Source organism: Schistocerca piceifrons, chromosome 2 (assembly GCF_021461385.2).
Source record: "Schistocerca piceifrons isolate TAMUIC-IGC-003096 chromosome 2, iqSchPice1.1, whole genome shotgun sequence".
NCBI classification, from domain to species: domain Eukaryota; kingdom Metazoa; phylum Arthropoda; class Insecta; order Orthoptera; family Acrididae; genus Schistocerca; species Schistocerca piceifrons.
In genome coordinates, this window is record NC_060139.1 from 413957921 (window position 1) to 413983587 (window position 25667).

The window sequence follows — 25667 nt, forward strand, 5'->3', positions numbered from 1 at the left end:
ACATTGTGCATGCTCTGTTGCCTGTGTCTATGTGCCTGTGGTTCTGTCAGTGTGATCATGTGATGTATCTGACCCCAGGAATGTGTCAATAAAGGTTCCCCTTCCTGGGACAATGAATTCACGGTGTTCTTATTTCAATTTCCAGGAGTGTAGATCAGGAACAGCAGAGGTCCCAACGCTTCCCCGGGGAACACCTGATATCACTTCAGTTTTACTCGATGATTTGCCGTCTATTACTACGAACTGCGACATTCCTGACAGGAAATCACGAATCCAGCAGCACAACTGAGACGATACACCATAGGCCCGCAGCTTGATTAGAAGTCGCTTGTGAGGAACGGTGTCAAAAGCTTTCCGGATATCTAAAAATACGGAATCAACTTGAGGTCCCCTGTCGATAGCGGTCATTACTTCGTGCGAATAAAGAGCTAGCTGCGTTGCACAAGAACGATGTTTTCTGAAACCATGCTGATTACGTATCAATAGATCGTTCCCTTCGAGGTGATTCATCATGTTTGAATATAGTATATGCTCCATAACCCTACTGCAAAACCGACCTCAATGATATAGGTCTGTAGTTCGATGGATTACTCCTACTACCTTCTTAAACACTGGTGCGACCTGCGCAATTTTCCAATCTGTAGGTACAGATCTATCGGTGAGCGAGCGGTTGTATATGGTTGCTAAGTAGGGAGCTATTGTATTAGCGTAATCTGAAAGGAACCTAATCTGTATACAATCTGGACCTGAAGACTTGCCCGTATCAAGCGATCTGAGTTGCTTCGCAACCCCTAAGGTATCTACTTCTAAGAAACTCATGTTAGCAGCTGTTCGTGTTTCAAAATCTGGAATATTCCATTCGTCTTCCCTGGTGAAGGAATTTCGGAAAACTGCGTTCAATAACTCCGCTTTAGCGGCACAGTCGTCGGTAACTACCATCGGCACTGCGCAGCGAAGGTATTGACTGCGTCATGCCGCTTGTGTACTTTACATACGACCAGAATTTCTTCGGATTTTCTACCAAATTTCGAGACAATGTTTCGTTGTGGAACCTATTAAAGGCACCTCGCATTGAAGTCCGTGCCAATTTTGCGTGTCTGTAAATTTTAGCCAATCTTCGGAATTTCGAGTTCTTCTGAACTTCGCATGCTTTTTCCGTTGCCTCTGCAACAGCGTTCGGACCTGTTTTGTGTACCATGGGGGATCAGTTCCATCTCTTACCAATTTATGAGGTATGAATCTCTCAATTGCTGTTGCTACTATATCTTTGAATTTGAGCCACATCTCGTCTACATTTGCATAGTCAGCTCGGAAGGAATGCAGATTGTCTCTTAGGAAGGCTTCTAGTGACACTTTATCCGCTTTTTTAAATAAAGTTATTTTGCGTTTGTTTCTGGTGGATTTGGAAGAAACGGTATTGAGCCTAGCTACTACGACCTTGTGATCACTAATCTTGGTACCATATCGTTCCTACACTCAGTCTGCATCCAGCGATCGTAACGTGTGGTCTGTGTACTACTTTGCTTTCTGTGACGTGTTGAAATGTGCGCTGCAACAGAAAATCCCTCCACTTGTGAGGTGCGTTCTGTGGTTTTGGCTACAAACAGCAAACCAACTGAAATTTTCTTGCGACCTTTGTGGCGGGTAATGAAAAGGAATAAAGACCGAAAGCCGAGTGACGCAATGGTACACTGATTCTAAAAATGGCCGTACCATTGTTCAGGACCGCAGTAGTAGACCTAGCATTATGGCCGACGAACTGGTGATGAAAATCAGAGTCAAAATTCGTGAAAATCGTTCCACTATTACGGAATTTTCGCAACATTTCCCCAAATTTCACAGAGTTTGGTGTATGAAACTGTGGCGGAGAGGATTGATTGCCACAAATTTTGTGCTAGCTGTGTTCCCAAAATCCTTATGGAAGACCACAAAATATTCTCTGCCTCGTGATGACTGGGTGTTGTGTGATGTCCTTAGGTTAGTTAGGTGTAAGTAGTTCTAAGTTCTAGGGGACTGATGACCATAGATGTTAAGTCCCATAGTGCTTATAGCCACTTTTTTTTTTGAAGACCAAAAAAAACAGAGACTGGCTCCAGCGCTGACCTTCCTCGAATATTACGAGGAAAATGGTAACAAAGCTGTCGATCGTATCGTAATGGGGACGGTACTTCAGTGAAGCTTGTCAGTATTGAAATAAAAAGGCAGTCAGCAGAATGTGGACACGTAAATTCTCCCAAGAAACCAAGGAAGTTTTTGCGAACGCAGTCAGCAAGAGAGATCATGGCTACAGCGTTTTGGGACTCCAAGAGAGTGATTCACGTGGCTTTTCTTCAACGTGGCACAACAGTTAACTCAGATATTGTCAAACCCTGACAAAGTTAAGGCCCTGTATAAAAACAAGAGTAGGGGAAAATTGAGCGCAAGATATTTGTTTTGCCACTACAACGCACATTTATGCACGGCCAATAGTACCCGAGAGCACTTCAGGGCTTTGGATGGGAGGTGTTGTCATCTGCCAAACATGCCGGATTTGGCGCCGAGCGACTGCCACCTCTTTACAGCAAGACTTGGCTCACTACACAACGCTTTGACATGACACCGAACTGCTAAATGGCATAAACCAGTGGTTGTTATCGCGGGTGGCAGATTTTTACAGAGAAGGTATTGAAAAACTTGTGCCACGAAATTATAACTGCCTCAATTTGAATGGCGATTATGTAGCAAAATAGCTTCAGAGAGTATCTTTAAAATGCATGCAATAAAATTTGCTTTTTCCACACTGTTAATTTTTTTATTGCAAAACCTCTGTTACTTTCCGGATAGCACTCATATTTACTTTCGATCTACACAATATGTTTCCATAAAATGTAAGAGTTTTTGAGTACGGTGACGATCCGTGTATTTATGCAGCAATTTACACCCTTGCTTGTGGCTTGCAGACGGTAAATCAAGCTATGTCTAGTCTACTCACATATATGGAGAAGAATGGTTTCGATCTTTTATCTAGAAAGTCTTCGGTTCTATTCTTCACCATAAGTATGGTTCCTCCAAAAGAGACACTGAAGCCTGGGCAGTGCAGTACCTTGGAATCCATATCGACCGCAGACTTCGGCGGAAGACACGTATTACAGAATCTGTCATAAACTGCGAAAAGTCTACTAATATATTGCTTGCTATCATGGATGTGAAATGGAGTACGGATGTAGAATTGGACTAAGACTGTATCGTGTTTTGGTGTGTCCTTACATGCATTTTGCTTGTCTTTGTTGTGAGTCAGTTCTTTTAGCCGAAAAAAATGAGCCTCAGTTACATCTTCGCATCGAATCCCTGAACGCGAAATTTTTACTCTGACTGTAGCAGTTCGAAGAGACCAAATATTACAAGACATTTACAGCATATCTCAACGGGATAGTACTACACGCCCAGATACTGGCTAAATAAGTCATTCTCTTCTAGTTGCCGAGTACGTGGATACCTGTCCATTTCTCAAAACAAAATGTGTCTGCACAAAGATCACTCTGCTTTGAAATTGAAAACTGTGCCAGTGTATTTGAACAAGCTGCAATTATTGAAATAATTGCGTTTTCACGGGTACCTCTCGAAACAACAGAAGGTTTATCTAGAATACCGATGCTTCGAAGGATGATGATGAATGTTGTTTTACGTACTAGGACAATAGCTGTCTTTTTGTAATGAAATTCGAGCTACTTAAGGAAATAACGACCTCGGCAGCGGAGCTTTATAGCTGTACTACGAGCCATTCAATACGCCGAGAAGCACTTGGACTGTCAATCCTCTCTGATTGCAGGTTAACGCTGGAACTGTTAAAATATACAACAGCATGCGACATCATGAATCAAATATTACGGATCACAACTAGGAATAAGGGTGTACCATATGCTGGGACAAAGCACATTGTGCCATTTCTGGCAATGACACAGTAGACAAGAGTATCCAAAACAGCCGTCTATGGCGGAAAGAGGAACACACGAAATAACCAAATACAGGCCTTTTAGCAACTACTGAATCAGTAATCGGAGTCCAGTGGAACACAGAGAGACTTCTTCAAACACAACGGCCAAAATCAACCTGATGCTGATTACTAACTTCTGGCTCGGGAAATACTGTAAGACGCCTCTCATTTAACCATGGCTGTTACACGAAGCATCTACATCGTTTTGATCTGGTCGTATTCCGGTTGTGGGACTGCGGTGAAGAAGAGGATGTCAGCCGCATCTTTTAACTGCAGAAACAGATACAACGCTGTTGCTGTTTGTCGACATGTATCACCGTAGGGCTCTGCTTCAGAGACTTGAGAATATACAACGCTATAAGTCTCCTATTACAATGTCTGATCACCATCTGTTGCTGTTTGTCGACATGTATCACCGTAGGGCTCTGCTTCAGAGATTTGAGAATATACCGCCTTTTATATAGCTGTTTCTGTTGGAAGAGCATTTTAACTTATAACATGATTCTACTGAAATTTTATGTTTGTGTTAATGTACAATCTATTAATTCCAGTTTGTAAGTTGGTCTTCAGTGTGTTAAACATTGTGTGTATGATTATGGCTGTATTAGTCCTGCTCAAATGCCAAACTAAAGAAGACGTGTGACTGTGAAGAAAGTCGAGGACCGGATCAAGTCATTTGGCCCTTTAATCGTGTCGGAGACAGCACCAGATACAAAAGATTTGAAATGGGGTAAGTTTAAAAGCCAAGACAGTTTCCAGGACAGAGTTGGAGATTTACGAGAGAGGAGAATAAGTCAACATAAAGAACTAATAGTATAAATAAATATAATAGAAGATAGCAGCGAAGATTTGTGTTTAACTGCGTGTGGTTCGCTGACAGGCTTTGGGGAGTGCCGGAATAAACACTGCTGCAGATCCTGAGGCTGTTCTCTGTAACATGACGCAGTACAGATACGAAGGACACAAGAAGGAGACTGACTGGACACTCGCAGTGGTGCACTGTGTGTCCTTCCTGGAGTCTTGGACATAATTGTCGTACCAGAGGATGTACAGCGCAATGTCAGACTGTTAGAGTGTAAAACAAGCGTAAAACCACTGCAGATAGGTGCAATTTTTAAAGAAATTACGAAATCACGAGATTGGTCTCCTTAGCCTGGTCAAGGTCTTCGGTATTACAGAAACACTCCGTTATTGCCGTAGACCGCAAACCCGGCGGAATCAGTTTTTGAAGTCCAGTAACGTTACAAATTTTAAATGTATAGTCGTGTGTAACCTAGGGTGCAAGCAAACTCAATGAACAGAAACCTTTAGTAAAGTGTTAAGGCAATTCAGTTAACAAGTAATTTTATAACAGACATTAGGAAATTAGTGGAAAATGTTATTTCTCTTAAAATCGTTATTAAATAAAATTATAGAATAACACTTATAATAAATGTAACGTCTGCTGTAGCTTTTAGGCAGCAGACTCATTTGTAGGCCAGCAATGCATAAATAAAAACATATGTCTCGAAACTGGTCAGACTGTCTGTCACCCAGATGTGGACTGTGATCTCAGATGGCTTCGAAATGCCTCTAATTCTATTTCTGCGGATGCCTTGGTCCGTTTCGACAATATCCGTCACTGAGGACTGGTTTTCTTCAACCTCTGGCCTCACTGGCGGCAGCACTGTTACGATATTCCCCACATACTGACAGTCCCGATGAAATTGTTCCAAATAATAATTGCTGCGTAGCTTTGGTAGGGGTCAATGCATAATCTCTCGTCTCATTTAAACAAATTATAGTCAGTTTCACGGACCAATATGTATGCCTACTCCACTACACTAACAAACGACGGTCCTTTTGTACAAATGATTAGTACTGTGATACAACAAAACTAATGTGCTTCGTAATAGAAGGTGAAATCCACCGACACAATTTCTGAGGTTGTTCAGAAATGTTTTCTGAGTATTATGGTATATGGGATCTGTGCACAGTTATTTTGTAATTATGATCTATTGTTTCCTTGAAAACAATTTTACAGCAGTGAAGAAGCTTATAATATGAAATCGTCAAAACTTAGAACATAAAACACAGTCTAGGAGCCCATGTACAAATGCAAAAGTACTATGATGCGTTTGCCATCGCTGCGGCAGCAGCTCAGCGTAGCGTTGTTGCGCCGTATTCCATTGGATTCAGTGAACACATACATCAGGTGCATATCGCCCATCTCATCAGTAAACCTATCCATACTGCTGTGTATCACTCTTAACGTAAGGTTAACACCGTCGGAGAATCAAACTCGAGCAGTGCTGAACGCTACTGAAGTGTGGGTTACTTGTATCAACAGCAAATATCGTGAATGAATGTAGTAACTTTGTTTCGAAAAATAAATTGTTGCTCAGATATTTTCAATGCAATACAAGTAAAAAGATAACTGAGAGTAGGAAATCAAACGAAATGCGTGCGACTGCAGAGTGAAAAATTCCTTCTGGAAACATCACCGGGCTGTGGCTAAGACATGTCTCCACAAAATCCTTTGTTCCAGAAGTTCTAATCCTGCAAGTTTCGCAGGAGAACTTCTGTGAAGTTTGAGGGTAGGAGATGAGAGACTGGCAGAAGTAAAGATGTGAGGACAGATCCTTAGTCATGCTTGGCTAGTTTATTCGGCAGAGCGAAAGGTAAAGGTCAAGAGTTCGAGTCTCAGTACGATATACAGTTTTATTCTGTCAGGAAGTTTCTATCAGCGCACACTCTGCTGCAGAGCGAAAAATTCATTCTGGAAATGCAAATACTATGTAATGAGCCACTGGAGAACACGGGTCCCTGATACCAGGATACTGCGAAAATATCCCTGTACTTAACGTTGGTAATTTATACGAATCTCCATTGTGTTGATAGCCGCATATATGATAAGGCGTTCAATGGCCAGTAACACACAACAATCTTGGCCAGCGTGGATACGGTGGACTTGGGTAAGAGAAGCTGTCATCTCAGTATCTGCACTGACGACCCCATTCACTTTGATTGCTGCAGTAGAGAAACATAGTATATTCTTAATAGTGGTGGCGTTTACAAGAAACACAGTTCACCTTTTATTGACATTATTTTCGCTATTTGACTGTAATTACGTTTATTATGTCCACTAATGCAGTTTAGAATTTGGAACAAATGTCAATTGCAATGCACCATTCCTTACCAAATGCCAAACGTGTCATGCTGAAACGAACAAATACACGTCGTTATCAAACATACTCCACTTAATACCTGTCAGACATGTCTTGTGCTAGAGTCAACAAAACAAAGTGCAATAGTATACATGATTAGGCCCAGTCAATTGGATAAGCGTTTGTGAGGGTCCTACATCTTTCCATGTTGGTATGTTTCTTACATTTTGTGGCATTTGTATAAGTTTATTGATTAGCTTTGGCGTAGAGTATTTGTTATATTATTGTATTTAGAGTCCGCCCAGAATACAGAGGCCACTGTGCACTGGCCAGTTTTCGTCCAAAGCGCTGAACGAGTTCCTTCGTTTCTTCAGAAGGGGAGACCAACATCGTTTGCCAGCTTTTGGCTTGTTAGCTGACAGAATCGAAGCGCACGCCCTGCAGTCTTCCTTAAACGATATTACAGAAACTATTCAGTAGAAAAAAATTCGTTTTGCGTTATTTATAGCTTTATATGTTAGCTTCATGATGACATGCGCTTCTTTTCGTTAATGGTCGTAGTTACTGTGATATTTGCATTTGAGTAAGACACTGTGCTAAACTGAAAAAAGTTTGCAATGAAAAATAGGGGTCGCTATGACTTTGCGTTTGGTGTATATTACATAATATGTTTCTGCATATGAAACTTAGCTCATACTGTGAAACTTTTTTTAGTTTTAGGCTGAGGTCTCTATCTGCTGTCTCTATCTGCTGTCAATGTTGAGAAAGTTTATCTCATATAGTACGTTCATTTTTAGTCGTTGGTGGAAGCGGTAAAGACAGAATGAAATGTCCATAACATTCCTCTTTGCTCATGAAAGGTTTGAGATATAAAAACGAGATTTTTTACAAATCGTAGCCTGCAAAGAGGAGGGTATTTTGTTACGTCGTTATTGTGCAAGACTTCATTATTTATCATGTTATTCTACTAAGGAAAGATTTTTTCGATAAAAGAATGTAATTCTTTAGAGCCATCGACAACTGGTAAAACAAGAAATTCTGTTTGTTTCGGAAGATAAATGAAGATACGTATTAAACATAAGTGAAGACATTACATATTTAGTTTTGTACTGAAGATGTGCTTTTTTGTAAGTTATTGAACTTAGTTGTACTCAGATCTTCACTTAAAAAAAAACACTTTCTTAGAATTCGCTCAGAATTGCGTCTGCACAACATGTTAGTGAGGTGACATTTTGTAAACTTGATTGTTTTTTGCAAAAGAAGCAAATCTTAACATGGCAACAAGAGTAAAGTGAGTTTTACTCAAATTTCGCCACTCATGAGAGTTTTCTGAAAGTTACAAATGGTTAACAAGTCAAGGGAAAAGAAATTGCTGCTTTTGTTGCGTTTTCAGCGGAATTCTTTTTAGATACTAACCAAAGCAAAGATGACAGTAGATCTTTTTGAAAGGTCAGCATGCAAGTGTGGGGGTCGAGAGGCTCCACTTAATGTTTACAAATAATAATAGGCTTTAGTTTTTTTTTAAGTGAAGATCTCCCATAAGTCCAACCCCTCGTCCAAGTCGTGGGAGATGGGCAACGGCACAAAGTTGGGGATTGCCTTTAGGGGCGATGTACAGCGGGGACTTCGTGTGCCCCAGGACCGCTACGGTAGCTGAGAAGGCCCTATGGGAACCCTGAAACGTGACGGCTAACGGGGCTCTGGTGAAGCTGCGATAGGCCTAGCAAGCCAGTATTGGATAAATCAACTGCTTTCAAAAAGGGAACATGCCTCGGATCACGGAACGGATTTAAAGGAAACGGACCAAGCAATGGAAAAGGATTACGAGATGGTTTACGGCTGGGCACCTTAAACGTAAGGACTCTAACTGGGAAGTTAGAAGAAATTGAAGAAATGATGGAAAGGAGGAAATTGGACATCTTGGGACTTGCTGAGACTAGGTGGAGAGGAGTTGGTGAAAAACCACTAAGTAAAGGATGTAAACTGTACTGGATAGGGAATGAGAGGGGAAGAAATGGAGTGGCAATAGTGGTCAGAGAGGGTCTGCAGGAGGAGGTGGAAGGTATCAATGATCGAATGATAAAAGCCAGAGTACGGGTGAAAGGAAAAAGCATTGAAATCATCCAAGCATATGCCCCACAGGTGGGGTGTACAAAAAAGGAGAAGGAGGAATTTGAAGATGACATGCAAAAGCAGCTAAATGGAGGAAATCAGATTATAATAGGGGACCTCAATGCACATGTTGGCACAGACAGGAAAGGATTCGAGGAGATAATGGGACCAGAGGGCTGGGGGAACCGAAATAGAGAAGGAAAATTGTTGCTGGAATTCTGCAAGAGGAATGGGCTGGCGATCGCAAATTCGTGGTACAAGAAGAGGAGTAGTCACAAAATAACTTGGTACAGTGGGGACTGGTCCCAAACTTCAGTAGTAGACTATGTACTAGTGGATAGGCAGATGATGAGCAGCCTCACAGATGTTAAGGTCATACCATCTGAGGCCTTAGACAGCGACCATCGGCTGTTGGTAGCCACCCTAAGAGAGAAAAAAGATAGGAGGGCAACAGATATACAGGAGAAAAGGTTGAAGACATGGATGCTGAAAGAGGATGAACGGAGGACCCAGTACCAGACACTGATCAGGAAGAAGCTGCCAAAGGAAGATCAGAGAACAGTGGAAGAAGAATGGGGCGATTTTAAGAGGGCTCTAGTTGAGGCAGCTGAGACTGTGTGCGGAAGAACTAGCACAAAGAGGAGAAGTAGGGAAACCCCATGGTGGAACAACATATGTAAAGAGGCAGTACTTCGAAAGAACAAAGCCTTCAGAGAATGGTGCCAGATCCGAACAGAGGAAGCTAGGGTAAAATATAAGGAAAGCAAGAAAGCGGCACAGACCATAGTAAGGGCGGAGAAGAAGAAGTGGATGGAAAAATGGACAAGAATGTTAGAAGAGGACAGTGAAGGGAACAAAAAAGTACTTTACACCATGGTAAGAAATAAGAGGAATGACAGAAGCGAGTGCCTGAGGATCATGGATAATAATGGAAGAGTTGTGGAGGAAATGCATGAGCTCAAAAAGATTTGGAAGGAGTACTTTGAAGATCTGTTGAATGCTGCCAAGCAGGTAACTAACAGCGATGGAGAGCCTAAGGCAGCAGACGATTATAATAGTGGGGAAATTGATGATCTAACTTGGAATGAAGTGGAAGAAGCCATAAAGAGGATGAAAGGGGGCAAGGCACCAGGTTGGGACGAAGTAACAGTGGATATGATACGAGCAGCAGGAGAAGTAGGAACCCAGTGGCTATACAGAGTGCTGAGGGTGGTGTGGAAGGAGAACAGAATTCCTGAGGATTGGAAGAAAGGAATTATAGTCCCGATCTTCAAGAAAGGGGATAAAAGGAGATGTGAGAACTACAGAGGAATCACCCTGCTATGCCACTGTGGAAAAATCTATGAAAAGATGCTGGAGAAGAGAATAAGAAGCAGTATTGAAAGTAGACTGCAAGAGGAGCAGTACGGCTTCAGACCGGGAAGATCAACAACGGACCTCATATTTGCGGTAAGGCAACTGCAGGAAAGGCACTATGAGTACGGGAAGGACTTAATCATGGCCTTTTTGGATATTGAGAAGGCGTATGATAGTATCTGTAGGGACAAGCTCTGGGATGTGCTGAACGCAAAAGGGATAGATGAAGAGATTACACGAAAAGTCAGAAAAATGTATGAGGGAAGTGAGAGTTGTGTGAAAGTGGGGAGGGAACGTACTGCATGGTTCAAGCTGGAAAATGGGCTGCGACAGGGAAGTGCACTTTCGCCTTTATTGTTTATTATTGTTATGGATGAAATCCTACAGCAAGTATCAGATGCAATTGGAGATCATAAAATGAAAGCAGTGCTTTTTGCCGATGACCTGATGTTATGGGGAAATTGCGTGAAGGAGGTGCAAGAGCAGTTAGATGCATGGGAGGCAACGGCAGCACAATATGGAATGCATTTCTCTGCAAAGAAAAGTGAAATAATCGTCACAACAAGGAAGAAGAATAGGCCAAATGTGGATATAACTTGTGGAGGGGAAAAACTACAAGTGGTAGAGAACTTCAAGTACCTGGGAAGCGTGATTGAAAGTAAGGGGGGAAACGCAATGGAAATAAATGAAAGATGCAGAAAAGCAGGGCAGTTCTACAAATGCATTAGGGGGCTTATTTGGAGCAAGGAGGTGCCACAGAAATCCAAGGGAATTATATACCGAACCTACTTTGTCCCCATATTGACATACGGAAGTGAGACATGGGTAATGCACAAAAGCGACAAAAGTAGAATACAGGCTAGTGAAATGAAGTTCCAGAGGAGCAGGTTGGGTGTAACAAGACGAGACAGATTGCGAAATTTGTATGTGAGGGAAAGACTAAAGGAGGAACCAGTACAGGACAGGATAGAAAAATCAAGACTGCAGTGGTATGGACACATGAAGAGAATGGATGAGGGAAGAATTCCAAAGAGGATGTTTGATCTGCAACTGGAGGGGAAGAGGCCCAGAGGAAGACCAAGAGATAGATGGGTGAAGGGAGTGAAGGAATGTGTGATGAGAAGAGGAGAGAACTGGACGAAGGTGGAAGAGGGGGAATGGTGGAAAGACAAAACACGGTGGAGAGGCTTGTGTTCCCGACAGACCCAGCCAGTGGCTGGAAACTGTCCAAGATGATGATGATGAATAGGCTTTAGTTTAATGTGGCACCTCCCCTCCAGTGCTCAGCATTTCCCTACAGTGCGCTGAATGCCTACCTGCAACCGCCACTAGTACCATTCTCCTCTGCCGACTGCATATCTAGAAGCTACATTATGCTGCGTGCAATCTACCACTGGGTAACGTCTCCAGCATTTAAGAACAATCTTTGCCAGCTGACAACGTTTTCCTGTATGGTGACTGCTGCTTTGTGTCCATGCTTGGTATTACATCCCGTAGCATATAGATGGGCAAAGGGCGCCGGCCACGCTCATTAAGGTGTTCTCATGCTTATAATTCATGCTGAGTTGTGACATTTCACTTTCAAGGTCACCTATTTCGTTCTTCCCCCTATCCCATACCCCACTTGCCTCTCCCTGTAGGTCATTTAGACTGTTATTCTCTGTTTATTTAGGATATATTTTATTACTCTGGGGTGTTATCCACTTGTTTGGAGAGCTGATGGTGTTCATTTAGGATCTAATTTATTACTCAATTAACTATCTTTATCACTATACCTTACTATCCAATTAGGTAGGCTCTGGGTGTTTAATTATGGTCTTAATTCATAATGGCTGACGCAGTCAGTCAGGGCTGCCCAAGATAAGTCTGACACTATTACACCACAGTGGACATAGACACTATTACACCACAGTGGACATAACCCACTGTAAAAATTGCTAGATTTTTTTTTTAAATCCAAGTGAGACAGTTTTCATATTGCTAAGTCTAATTATTTAAGAACGTTTCTGGGTCCCATCAGGCATGTATGTAGTAGTACTGCATTAAAGACATTCTGCAGTTCAAACAAAATATCATCACAACTGTGCTAAGAATAAAATGTTAAAGAAAATGCAAGATAGATCGCTTGTTAAAAACAATTACTGATGTACTGTCGTGCATTTGTTCGAAATGAAGCAGAAAAATTTTTCAGTGTAGTTAGCCATGCAGCAGGTTAGCTTGGATGCAGGGATCCTTGAGCTGTAAGCCTCTGAGCCTTTTATTGGACATTTTATTTTGCCAAACAGCAGCTGCTGTCATGTCTTCGTATGAAATAGCTGTATAACGATTGGAATTCACGATATCCAATGATTTATGGCGACGACAAGTTCGTTTATTTGAATAAAAGCATATGGAGCCTGAAGATGGCAAGATGAAATGCCGAAACTGGTTGCTTTCAGAATAAAATAAAATACCTTAAATTACACGGCTGTTGGTGAATTTTATTGACATTGAAAATGAAGAAACTGTATCCAGTGAGTTCTCGACGTTAATAAAATGACGGAGATGCGAGCAAGACCACAGACTTCAGCTGCGGCTTACACATCCCCACACCACAACCCCCCAGTAACAGCACGCTGCACTCTCGTGTGTATGTTCCAATCAGCGGCCTGCTGTCTGCCCATCTTAGGCATGGAAACCAGCATGTCACCCCAACAAGCACAAGGCTTCCTTTACTGACCAGCATACACTTCGCTCCCTTCTCAAAAGCCAAGACAACACCTCCATTCCACTCTTGCGCGCCACTTAAAAATATTCCATGCCGCGCGTCCTCTCACTATGAGCGGAATATGCAACTCCTTGCGTCAGTGAAGCTGACCTGCGAGACAAATCAGTACGTACATGTAACTTTTTATTCGCATCAAAAACGCAGCCACTGTAAGGAGTTCACCAGCTGCCTGTGCTCGCACCAGACAACTGCTAACTGTCAGAGTGGTACAGATGCATTATTTAACGTTTTAAATCACTAATCACACACTTGAAAAATACATCATGACAGTGCATAGCCAAGTGGCCATCTGTGGTGTATGCTCTCTAATGCCACTCATCGCCGCTACTCCATGTAGACAACGTCTTATCTACCCTCGCTGAGCCCGTGCTGTGTGCGTGTGTGAACTTGCTCTCCTCTTCGTTTCTCGTTCTGTGACACTGACACATTTTTTTTTAAAAAAAAGTCGTGCATCTACCATTGCTATGAAGGCTATACTTAGAAAATAAAATCGCTACTGGCAGTAGAAAATATTATTTTATAAACAAACCAATTACTTACTCTTCGTCCCGAAGATGGAACTTCTGGTTCCTCTACCATTTAATCCCCATTCCTGCTCCATCCATGAATGCCGTGTGGAACGAATCATGTCAGTAAACCTCAGTATTAGCTCTAATTACTCGAATTTTGTCATTGCAATAATCTTGTGAGACGCCTGTGGGAGGCAGTAATATGTTGCGCATCTCTTCTGTACTGCAGACTGCTTTTTACTTACAAGAATCGAAGTAAAAACCACTCCTACTTCATTATTTATAGAGTATAACCACCCTGCCACTGATTACTCTGCTTGTAAAATCTGTAATTACTCCCTTAAAAAATGAAAGAGGGTGACAATGACTCTTTTTTGAAGAAATAATGCATCTGCCATTCCTATGTAGGTTGAATTTAAAAATAACATCTTGACTGGCTGCATAAAAAAGTTTTTTTTTACAAAAAAAACCTATTACTTATGTTTAGTTCCAAAGACGGAACTCCTGGTACCCACACCTTTATCACTTTACCCCTATCCCTGTTCCATTTGCGAATGGCACGAAGAAAGATTATTGTCAGTAAACCACCATATTACCTCTATTTTCCGGGATTTTCTCATTGTAACCATTTTGAGACATGCATTTGGGAAGAAGTAATACGTTGCCCAACTCTTCCTGAAACACACGCTCCCAGATTTTCTACGGTAAAGCTCTCCATGATGCCTGACAATGGGTTTGTGTAGCATTTGTATACTGAGAATATTGCACCATACAGAATCCACCTCAAGCATATTGGAAAGGGCTAACTTGTACACTCTGCTAAACTAGTAACAACTTAAAGCAGGAGCAGGATGTGAACCATCAATAATATCCTATTTGGCTACCACAGAAACTCTCCATAGCATTACAGTTATCATTCGTTGTCTACACCCATGTGCCAGAATCATTTAAAACACCAAAATTTGTAATACTACACTGATTTGTAGATTTGTAGAAAAAGCAGTATACAGAGCAAGTAACCATAATTTGCGACTGAAGCTGTGAGGCTTTAATGTAAACACTCGATGTAAAAGAAATGTATGTGTACTTTTAATAGAGGAAAGACAAAACATTCTAAGTTATGTATCCAATTATTTGTTTCATGAAATTTCTAAACAATGTAAAATCAGACATAAGACTATATTGTAATATAGGATGGGAATGACACCACATATCTATATTTTAATAAATATACGACACCCAAAATTTCCTTCTCAAGGGGAAAATCAAGAAAACAAACACCTAAAGCTACTTGTGCAAGCTCTGATTCTTCATATTCTGTTATGATGGCCATTTTTTTCTATCTAGGAGAGGGTCACTAAAATGTGTTCACATTGTTTTACTGATTGTCATTACATGACTCTCTCCTGTACATACGTGAGCAGGTTGTTTATCATAATAAACAAGTATGATTACAATTCTCTGATTGGGACCAAAAAATTCTTTTGACAATGTACCAAAGTAAATAATCTTATTTCCATCTCTAAATTGCCAGTAAAATTTTGTCAAAAAGCTCATCTTATATCTGCTAAAGCCAATATCAAAGATATCCGAACACTGTAGTGATTCCCCACACTAGTGTAACTTTTGACGTTAACAGTTTTTTTGCATTCCTTTTTTTTATTTCGGTTGTTCTATACAGTGACCTGGGTGGGACTTTATGTTGGCTTAGCAATGATACCTTACATAAAAAGAACGCCAAGGGTAATACGTTAATAACTATACGCCACTAAATTTCCTCCCTTAGTTTCCTTGTCTTGCCAATGTTGTACATAGAATGCTCTGGTATACATATTTCTGACTGTGGAACATGGTATTAAGCCCCAGTTTGTAATTCTATGGAGGTGCTAGACATTTTTCACATTAACAAACATTATAGTTTCAGTGTACTCCATGCCATATGTTTCTGTTGTTCCGTAAACTGTCAAACAGTTTTCTGAAATTTACTACATTTAACAGCTATTCATTTGCTATACTGGTGGAAACTTCAGTTCTGTATACAAGAATATGGGAGTAAGAGCTGATAATGTGCACCCAAGAAGATGTGTGTTCTGTCTGCCTATATTTTTAATTAATTGACATGGTAGTTGATTAAGATGTTTGTTCTGTCTGCCCATACTTTTAATCATTTAACATGAAAGTTGGTTACACTGAATATAGCACTATTTGATTATTGCTACAGGTTCTGTGAGTTGATACTGAATGTAAGTAAGTGTAACATATGCACAGGCCTAGAAATAAAGTACTATACTATTATGCTATTGATGACAGATCCCTAGAAAGAGTAAAAATCGTAAAATATGTTGGAAATAACAACCTGGTTAGTAGAACCTGGTTGGTAGGACATGTTCTGAGGCATCAAGAGATCACCAATTTAGTATCGGAGGGCAGAGTAGAGGATAAAAATCGTGGAGGGAGACCAAGAGATGAATACATTAAGCAGATTCAGAAGGATGTAGGTTGCAGTAGGTACTGGGAGATGAAGAAGCTTGCACAGGATACAGTAGTACGGAGAGCTGCATCAAAACAGTCTCTGGACTGAAGACCACAACAACAACAACAATCTGGAGGGACCTAAATTGCAATTACTACATAAAATGGGTTGTTAGTCTCAGACTAATTGGAAGGAAGTGTAATTAATCCTTGAAGGAAGTTGTTACAAAACACTTCGACCGATTCTGAGTATTGCTCATCAGTCTCAGACCGTTCCCAGGACACACATTTTTTAGACAACGGGAGAGCCTAATCGGAATTCTAAAAAAACTTCATTGGTAGACTCTACAAGGGACGCACTGAGCATTATGAAGAGGTACACAGTACAATATTAGAGAGTACATTCTGGGAAGAGTTAGGCCACATATTGCTTCCTCCCAAACATTTCTTGGAATATGACTAGGCCTTGCTATGAGAAAATCCGGGGAATTGGAACTAACATGGAGGTTTACTGACAACATTCTTCTCACAAACCACTCTTGAAATGAGCTGGGGTGAGATAAAAACTGTAGAAAATCAGAGACAACATTCTGGGACGAGTTGGGTAACATATTGCTCTCTCCCACCTTTTTCTCGAAAAATGACCATGCCTTCCTATGAGAAAATCCGAGAAATTACATCTAATGTAGAGGTTTACTAGCAACATTCTTTTCATGTGTCATTCGCAAGTAGAATTGGGACAGGATTAAATGATAAAGATACCAGAAGTTCCATCTTTGGGAACGAACAAAATTAATGGGTTTGTATATAACTCTTTTTCTACTGCTGGTCACGATTTTCTTTTATGATCTGAGCTACATAGCAATGGTATATGTCCAGTTTCTTCGAAAAGCTATTCGTTGTCGTCCTCTAACTATTAAAATATGTAGTCCTGTTTTTGTAAGCAGAGCAATCAGTGGCAGACTGCTATGCCCCATAAATTACAAAGTAGGAATGCTTTTTTCTTTGATTCTTGTAAGGAAAAGGCATGCTGCCGTACAGAAGAGTGCGGAGATGTTACTTCAACCCAAATAAATTTCGTGAAATTATTGCAACGAGAATATCTGATGAATTACAGCTATACTCTGACTGAAATTAGTTTGTAATTGACATATGACAGTGGTGTGGAGCAGTTCCGGCTTGTACACAACATGCCATGTGCTCACGTGGTTGATTGTTGTGCACATACCAGAAAATAAATAAGTGATTAACTTACAGACTATTAATACTGTCTTTGTAGATAGTGGGTAGGTCAGTGGTGAAGGGAGCTGCTGGACTACGGCTATGTATTCAGGTACCATATTGACACATTACAGGCGAATAACAGCAATAAAGGAAACACTCAGTCACACGTGTGACGCAAAATAGTAAGTTATTTAAATAAGTGGATGAAATTGTAACAAGTAAATATAACTTAATCTTTGGTAACACACTAAACCGCTAACGGATGTACGCTAGTTATATCTGATTCACTTTCACTTCGTGCGTGTAGTTACTAGAACTGTTGCCAGAATTTAATTTAGTAACAAGTTGTTCCATGTCACTTTCGACTTGTCAATCCTTCTGTATCTACTAGCATACATTTTTTTTGTCCCTTGCTATATAACCCCTAACTTGAGCCCATGAGTTCAATGGAACTGAAACAGTGGTGATCTGATGTCAGACTGAGGACTATATCGGCATATTTTTTATCAATGCGTCTACAACTTGTAGTAGAGGTAAAGGTGGTTCATTCTGAGCCACAAGATCCACTAAATCACCCTTTCTACAGTTGTCTGGTATGGAATTTTTTTAATTATAGGCAATCGATAATGCCCTGTTTTCTGGAAGTTAATCTTGGCCGTTTTCGAAAATGCTTGGATGATAAGTGTTACTGAAGGTTTGCTCAAGCTTTTAATGGCTTTTTGATATCAAGAAGAGCTACAGAACGATTTACAGATTCCTTTTCCGTATGCATTTAGCTGCCTTTAGCTGAGACAAATCTTCATTGCATTTTAATACGATGACGAACTGAAACCAAGGAATCATTATTTCTATATAAATTCTACGATTTTTTCGTTCGTGAGTGTAGAAATAAAATAACAAAACCGTTTATTATATTGATAAAGTGTTGTTGTGGTTGTGACGGTCCAGAGACTGGTTTGATGCAGCTCTCCATGCTATCCTATCCTGTGCAAGCTTCTTCATCTCAGAGTAACTACCGCACCCTAGATCCTTATGAATCTGCTTAGTGTATTCATTCCTTGGTCTCCCTCTACGATTTTTACCCTCCACGCTTACCTCCAACACTAAATTGGTGATCCCTTGATGCCTCAGAACGTGTCCTACCAACTGATCCCTCCCTCTAGGGAAGTTGTGCCACAAATTCCTTTTCTCACCAATTCTATTCAGTACCTCCTCGTGAGTTACGTGATATACCCATCCAATCTTCAGCATTCTTCTGTAGCACCACATTTCGAAAGCTTCTATTCTCTTCTTGTCTAAACTATTTATTGTCCATGTTTCACTTCTGTACATGGCTACACTCCATACAAATACTTTAAAAAAGGACTTCCTGACACTTAAATCTATACTCGATGCTAACATATTTCTCTTCTTCAGAAACGCTTTCCTTGCCATTGCCAGTCTACATTTTACATCCTCTGTACTTCGACCATCATCAGTTACTTTGCTCCCCAAATAGCAAAACTCATCTACTATCTCATTTCCATTTCCTAACCTAATTCCCTCAGCATCACCTGATTTAATGCGACTACATTCCGTTATCCTGGTTTTGCTCTTGTTGATGGTCGTGTTATATCTTCCTTTCAAGACACTGTCCATTCCGTTCGACTGCTCTTCCAGGTCCTTTGCTCTCTCTGACAGAATTACAAAGTGGTTCAAATGGCTCTGAGCAGTATGGGACTGAACACCTGAGATCATCAGTCCCCTAGAATTTAGAACTACTTAAACCTAACTAACCTAAGGACATCACACACCTCCATGCCCGACGCAGGATTCGAACCTGCGCTGTTCCAGACGGAAGCACCCAGAACTGCTCGGCCACATCGGCCGGCTGACAGAATTACAATGCCATCGGCAAACCTCAAAGTTTTTTTTTTTCTTCTCCATGGATTTTAATTCCTTCTCCGAATTGTTCTTTTGTTTCCTTCACTGCTTGCTCAATATACAGGTTGAATAACATCGCGGATAGGCTACAACCCTGTCTCAATCCCTTCCCAACCACTGCTTCAATTTCATGCCTCTCGACTCTTATAACTACCATCTGGTTTCTGTACAAATTGTAAATAGCCTTTCGCTCCCTGTATTTGTCCCCTGCCACCTTCAGAATAATTCCAATTATTTGAAAGAGAGTATTCCAGTATTACACGAACTAGAATGAGAGCTATTAATTTTACAGCCCCGAAACCATTGTTAAGATTATTTATATCACACCGACTACAAAATACTTACCGAACATACACTGGTGTCCAAAATTAAAGCAACAAAGGAAAATTTTGAAAGGTTCCATTTATTTTGCCATGAAACAATACAGGCAGGTGATAGTATAGTAGAAACAATGTAAAGAATACAGAATGTAAGCAACTGTCACATGTAGAATGATGGATAAATTTGTTTTCGTTTTTTCCAACTTAACGGATTTGCACGCACATTGCGACAACTTGTTAATGTGTTCTGGCGGGGTGTGGCCGCCTCTGGCAGCAATACAAGCTTGACAACGCTGGAGCACGCGGTGACTGATGTCGTTAGTCTCATGTTGAGGCAATAACGGCCATTCTTCCTGCACAAGTGCTCGCAACTCTTGAAGAGCGTTTGGTGGATCCTGATGTAATGCAACCCACTTCCCTAGTGCACCACAGAGATGCTCTAAGGGATTCAAATCGGGAGAGAGAGCAGGCCACGCCATACATGCAAATCTTCCATTTCCAAGATAACATCAACACCCCGTGCTCTATGAGGTCGAGCATTGTCGTCCTTCAGTACGACGTCTGGGCGCACAGCGTCTTGTAACAACCACACAAGAGGTTCCAAGGTCTTGTCACGATACCTGACACCAGGTGAACATTGCCGACTCACCCGTAAAATTTCTGGAAGAGCTGTTGGAGTGGTCAATGTAATCCTTGCCCATTCCATTAGGATCCTCCTCGATATCGGTATATTTCCATAACGTTTGGATCCCTAAATCGTGTTCCAGGTTCCCTCCAAATGCGAATCGGTCGAGAATTGCTCTCCAGACAATATCGGGACTCATCTGTGAAAAGGACATTGGCCCACTGTTCGAGCGTCGAGGTGGCATGTCGGCGACTCCACTCTAGACGTTCCCTTGTGTGAAGACACTTCAGAGTTAGACATACAGCAAGTCCCCAACAGTAAAAGACACTCTGCCGAAGCCTTCTGTAGACTGTTTACCTCAGTACAATGCGTCCAGTGTATGCTGCGAGGCCAGACGCCATTTGCAGTACTGAGGCGGTACCTTCGTGCCCTTACAGCCAAATAATGGTCCTCTCTCTCCGATGCCACACATGGTAGGCCCTGCCCTAGTCTGTGGGATGCAGTTTTCGTGCCTATAAACTGTCACTACATCCGAGAAACAACAGAACGATTCACATTACGCCATTGGGCCATATCAGCTTGCGACTGTCCCGCTAGCGGGCTTCCTATTGTACCCAGACGTAAATAGTCTGGTAGGCGTCTTCTCTGTTCCATACTGCACCGTCTGTGATGTGTACTCAACGGTTGTGGATGTGGGACTATCGAGCAAACACCACGCCGTTTGGTAGATGTCCTGACGTCATGCGGAGTGGTTTTCCATTGATCTGGATGCCATCTTTCGTGCAGAACACTATCGTATGGACACCTGTTGACGGTTTATATGATTATATCGTGAATTAGGCACAGTATGCGGAAAAAGCGGTTTGATACTTTAATTTTGGACACCAGTGTAGTTCATCAGAGATACAGACACCATAACATACTACCGCAAAGACATTTTCTGTTACACTAGTCCACAGATTAAACTGTACTTGCATAACAAAGATGTAAAATGTCACATTACACAGATATAGCAAAACACTTCGTATGTCTATTTTCAGTGCTTCCTCTGAAGAAAAATATGAAAGTGATTATTAAATTTCACGTAGATATAATCTTCTGCGCTCCAAATTTTTCATGTGACGTCTCGAGTGAGACACTATCTAATGGCCTGGTTAGTAGTTCTGCTAACTAATTGATCCCATCAATCTGTTCTAATCCAAGATCCCCATCCAAGAATCTTTTCCCTGACATAGTAATGACAAACTTCTATGTGCTTCGATTTTGGATGATACGCTGAATTGTTAGACATTTTCAGTGTGCATGCGTTGTCAACATAGAATGTTGGAAGTGTTACTTGTTTCAGAGTCCCAATCAGTTCATGCAACAGCCTTTTCAGTCAAAAAACTCCTTTGCTTCTTAACTTGCCGACATTATTTCTGCTTCCATAGTGGATGTTGCCACTGTCTTTTGCAATTGACTGGTCGAAGATACAGCACTATGACTGCAAGCTGCGACAACATCTGCCGCTAGAAGTCTCGTGCTGTTGCCACCAACATAATCAGCATCACTGTACTCCTTTAAACCTCCTTTCTTCTTGTAGAAAATTCTATAAACCCTTGTATCCTTCAGCTATCTAAGACTCGTTTAACTTGATTCCAGTCTTGAACTGCTGGATCTTTCATGGCTTTACCTGCTTTGTCACTGCAGAAACAATGTCCAGACATGAGACTGTAGTCAAATACATCAGACAACCCTCTGCCTTGTGATAAGGAACTTTGGATGTGATCTTCTCTTTGACATTACATCCTTTATGACCAGTTGCAGTAGAAATTCCGTTACACTCAGCCATACCAAATCTTTCAAGAATGTCCTTTGCATAGTCCTCTTGGTTAAATGCTATCGACACATCTTCATTTTGCTGTATTTTCATACTGAAAACGTTGTTGACAGACACTCTAGTTGTATGAAACCCCAGCTTCAACATTTTGATGAACTCTTCAATATCTGCTGTGTTGCTGCCCACAACAAAGCTATCATCTACATATATTACAACATATAAACAATCCACGTTGCTCTGATGAGAGAAGAGACACAGTTAAGCCCCACTGTTTTTAAATCCAACTTTCATCATGAAGTCTATGAAACGTTTGTTCCGACAACGCAATGCCTGATACTCTTCACGGGTTTGCAGCCGGATCATGTCGTCGTCCAGACACAATATTTCGGCGGACCAGCTGGCCGCCATCTTCAGGTGAGTTAATGCTAGTGCACTGCCTCGCCGGATCTGAGTTCCAGCCACAACGACGGAAACCTTTATACACTATGAAGAGAGCACCACGCGTGCATGAGATGATGGGCAGCGCCTCCTGGCGGCAAGTAGACGCGCAGAGCGCCGGTGGGAGAAGACGGCAGAAATGATAAATCGCAACAGCACTAGTTAGAAGAATCCAATGATCGAAAAGAAGACCTTTGTTGTTTAATGTCGGACAAAATCGGATTCCATATCTTACTTAGAGGAAAACCTTTATCCCAGTTAATAGTATTACTGAATAATCGAATTTCAATGGATTCTTTAAGAACACATTCCCAATAGCGAGAAGCAGGAGAGATCAATTGTGTCTTGTCATACATCATCCTGTGGCCTTCGTTAAGGCAATGTTCCGCCACTGCCAACTTCTCAGGCTGGAACAACCGAGTGTGCCGATGATGTTCCACGCACCGGTCCTGGATAATTCGAATAGGTTGACCAATATACTTCTTTCCGCAGTGACACGGAATTTCATAAACCCCGGCCTCCTCAAGCCCAAATTATCTTTAACTGAGCCAAGAAGGGCTCTAGTCTTGGGCACCGGCGTAAAAACACTTTTAATATTATGTTTTCTTAAAATTCTTGAAATTTTGGATGATATACTTCCTGCAAAGGGAAAATAAGCAACAGCTTCAAAAGTATCCTCTATGGGCTCACGTGACGGGCCAAACTGAAGAGCGCGGGATATTTGTTGTTCCGTATATCCATTCTGTTTAAAAACAATCTTCAAATGGTAAAGTTCTTCTTTCAAATGTTCGTCGTCAGAAATGGCATAAGATCTTTTGACCAGAGTCCGCAAAACTCCACTACGTTGGTGTGGTGGATGACAGCTGGTCGCATGAAGATAGCGGTCAGTATGAGTGGGTTTCCGACACACACTATGTCCAAAAGACCCATCAACATCAAGAAATGGAAGTTTACCATCAGTTTCAATTTCCATAGTAAATTTAATACTTGGATGCAGACAATTAAATTGATCTAAGAAGCGATTCAAAGCATCAGTTCCATATGGCCAAACCATAAAAATGCCATCAACGTATCTCAAAAAACACTTTGGTTTAAGAAACGAAGTTTTGAGTGCCATGTCCTCAAAGTCTTCCATAAAAAGGTTGGCGACTATGGGGGAGAGTGGACTCCCCATAGCCACCCTGTCAGTTTGCTCAAAATAGACATCATTAAAAAGCAAATACGTTGAAGTCAACATATGACGATATAACTTGGTAGTTTCTTCATCTAATTTCTCACCGATAAGTAACAGGGTCTCTTCAAGAGGAACCTGAGTAAAGTGAGAAATAACATCAAAGCTAATGAGCAAATCAGAAGGACCACAGTACAAACATTTTAATCGTCGAATAAAGTCGGACGAATTTGATATGTGGTGTTCACATTTTCTCACATATGGCCTGAAGACTGAAGCTAAATATTTGGTCAAATTATAGGTAGGTCCTTCTGATTTGCTCGTCTGCATGTCTACTTGCTGCCAGGAGGTGTTGCCCATCATCTCACGCACGCGCGGTGCTCTGTTCATGGTGTATAAAGGTTTCCGTCGTTGTGGCTGGAATACAGATCCGGCGAGGCAGTGCACTAGCATTAACTCACCTGAAGATGGCGGCCAGCTGGTCCGCCGAAATATTGTGCCTGGATAACGACATGATCCGGCTGCAAACCCGTGAAGAATATCAGAAGTTATTACGCATAGAAAGTCTACGAAATCAAAACGCAATGCCTGTTTGAGACAACACACACTTTTCTTCAGTAAACAGACTCATCCACTATCATCTTCAAAACTTTCAGGTTGTTCCATGTACATAACTTCCTCGAGTACATCATTGAGAAAAGCTGTTTTGATGTCAAACTGGTTGAGTTTCATTTTCTCTGCAGCAGCTACTACCAACAGAGTTCGAATAGTAGCATAGTTTGCAACAGGGAAGAGCGTTTCTTCATAGTCAATTCCCTGCCTTTTGCATGTCCTTTTTCTAGAAGTAACCCTTGAAGCGAAAGTTCCCTTTTCCTGTAGTTTTTTGCGTAAAAGCTATCGATTCTGCAAAATCTGCGCACCACCTGGACACTCAGCTAATGCCCAAGTATTCTTCTTCTTCAGGGACTTTAGTTCTTCATGATGGCCTCCCGCCACTGATTTTTGTTGCTAGACTACAAGGCCTCAGGACACAAGGTTGGTTCTTATCCCTGACTATATGTGTTCCAGCCTTATACACATAATGTCCACTGGTCATCCATTCTGGTGTCTTTTTTACCCGTTTGTTTCTTCGTTTTTCACTTAATACTTGTCTTTCACCAGAATTTGATAGTGTATCCAAATCTTCTTCCCTTTCACTTATACCTTCCATCCTCTTGTCATGGATGACATTTTCTAATACCTTTTCCTCATCAGAAGTCTGCTTACGTTGTACCCTGTTGAATGGTTTCATCATGAACAACTTCAAATTCATATCATCGGTGTGGAGACTGCATACAACTTCACCCTTGAATTTCACTTGTGGCTTACCACAACTTTCCTCTGAGATGGTACTCAGACACTAAAGTCATCTCTGTCATTCACGTACAAAACCAGATGCGCATGCACATCCTTGTCGTCAAACTTTGAACGAAAATTCTTATTTGCATGCATTTAACACTCTTTTTCAAAGATTCTCTGATGGTTCAGGTTGCCTTCTGGCTTCCATACCATAGTTCATAGGGAGGTTCGTTTCCACTAGAGGACTTCTCTTTGTGATTCAAAAGGTATGAAGCACTACTGCACGCTTTTGTTCACAGTTCTTTCGTCAGTTTGCTAGGATTCAACATAGAACATGCACACTCCACAGTAGTGCGGTTTTCTCTTTCTGCAACAGCATTTAGCTGTGGTGTGTAGGGTGGAATGATGCAATGTTCTATTCCTCTGCTTGTCAGCACTTCCGAGACTTCCTTGCTATCGAATTCTTTTCCTCTG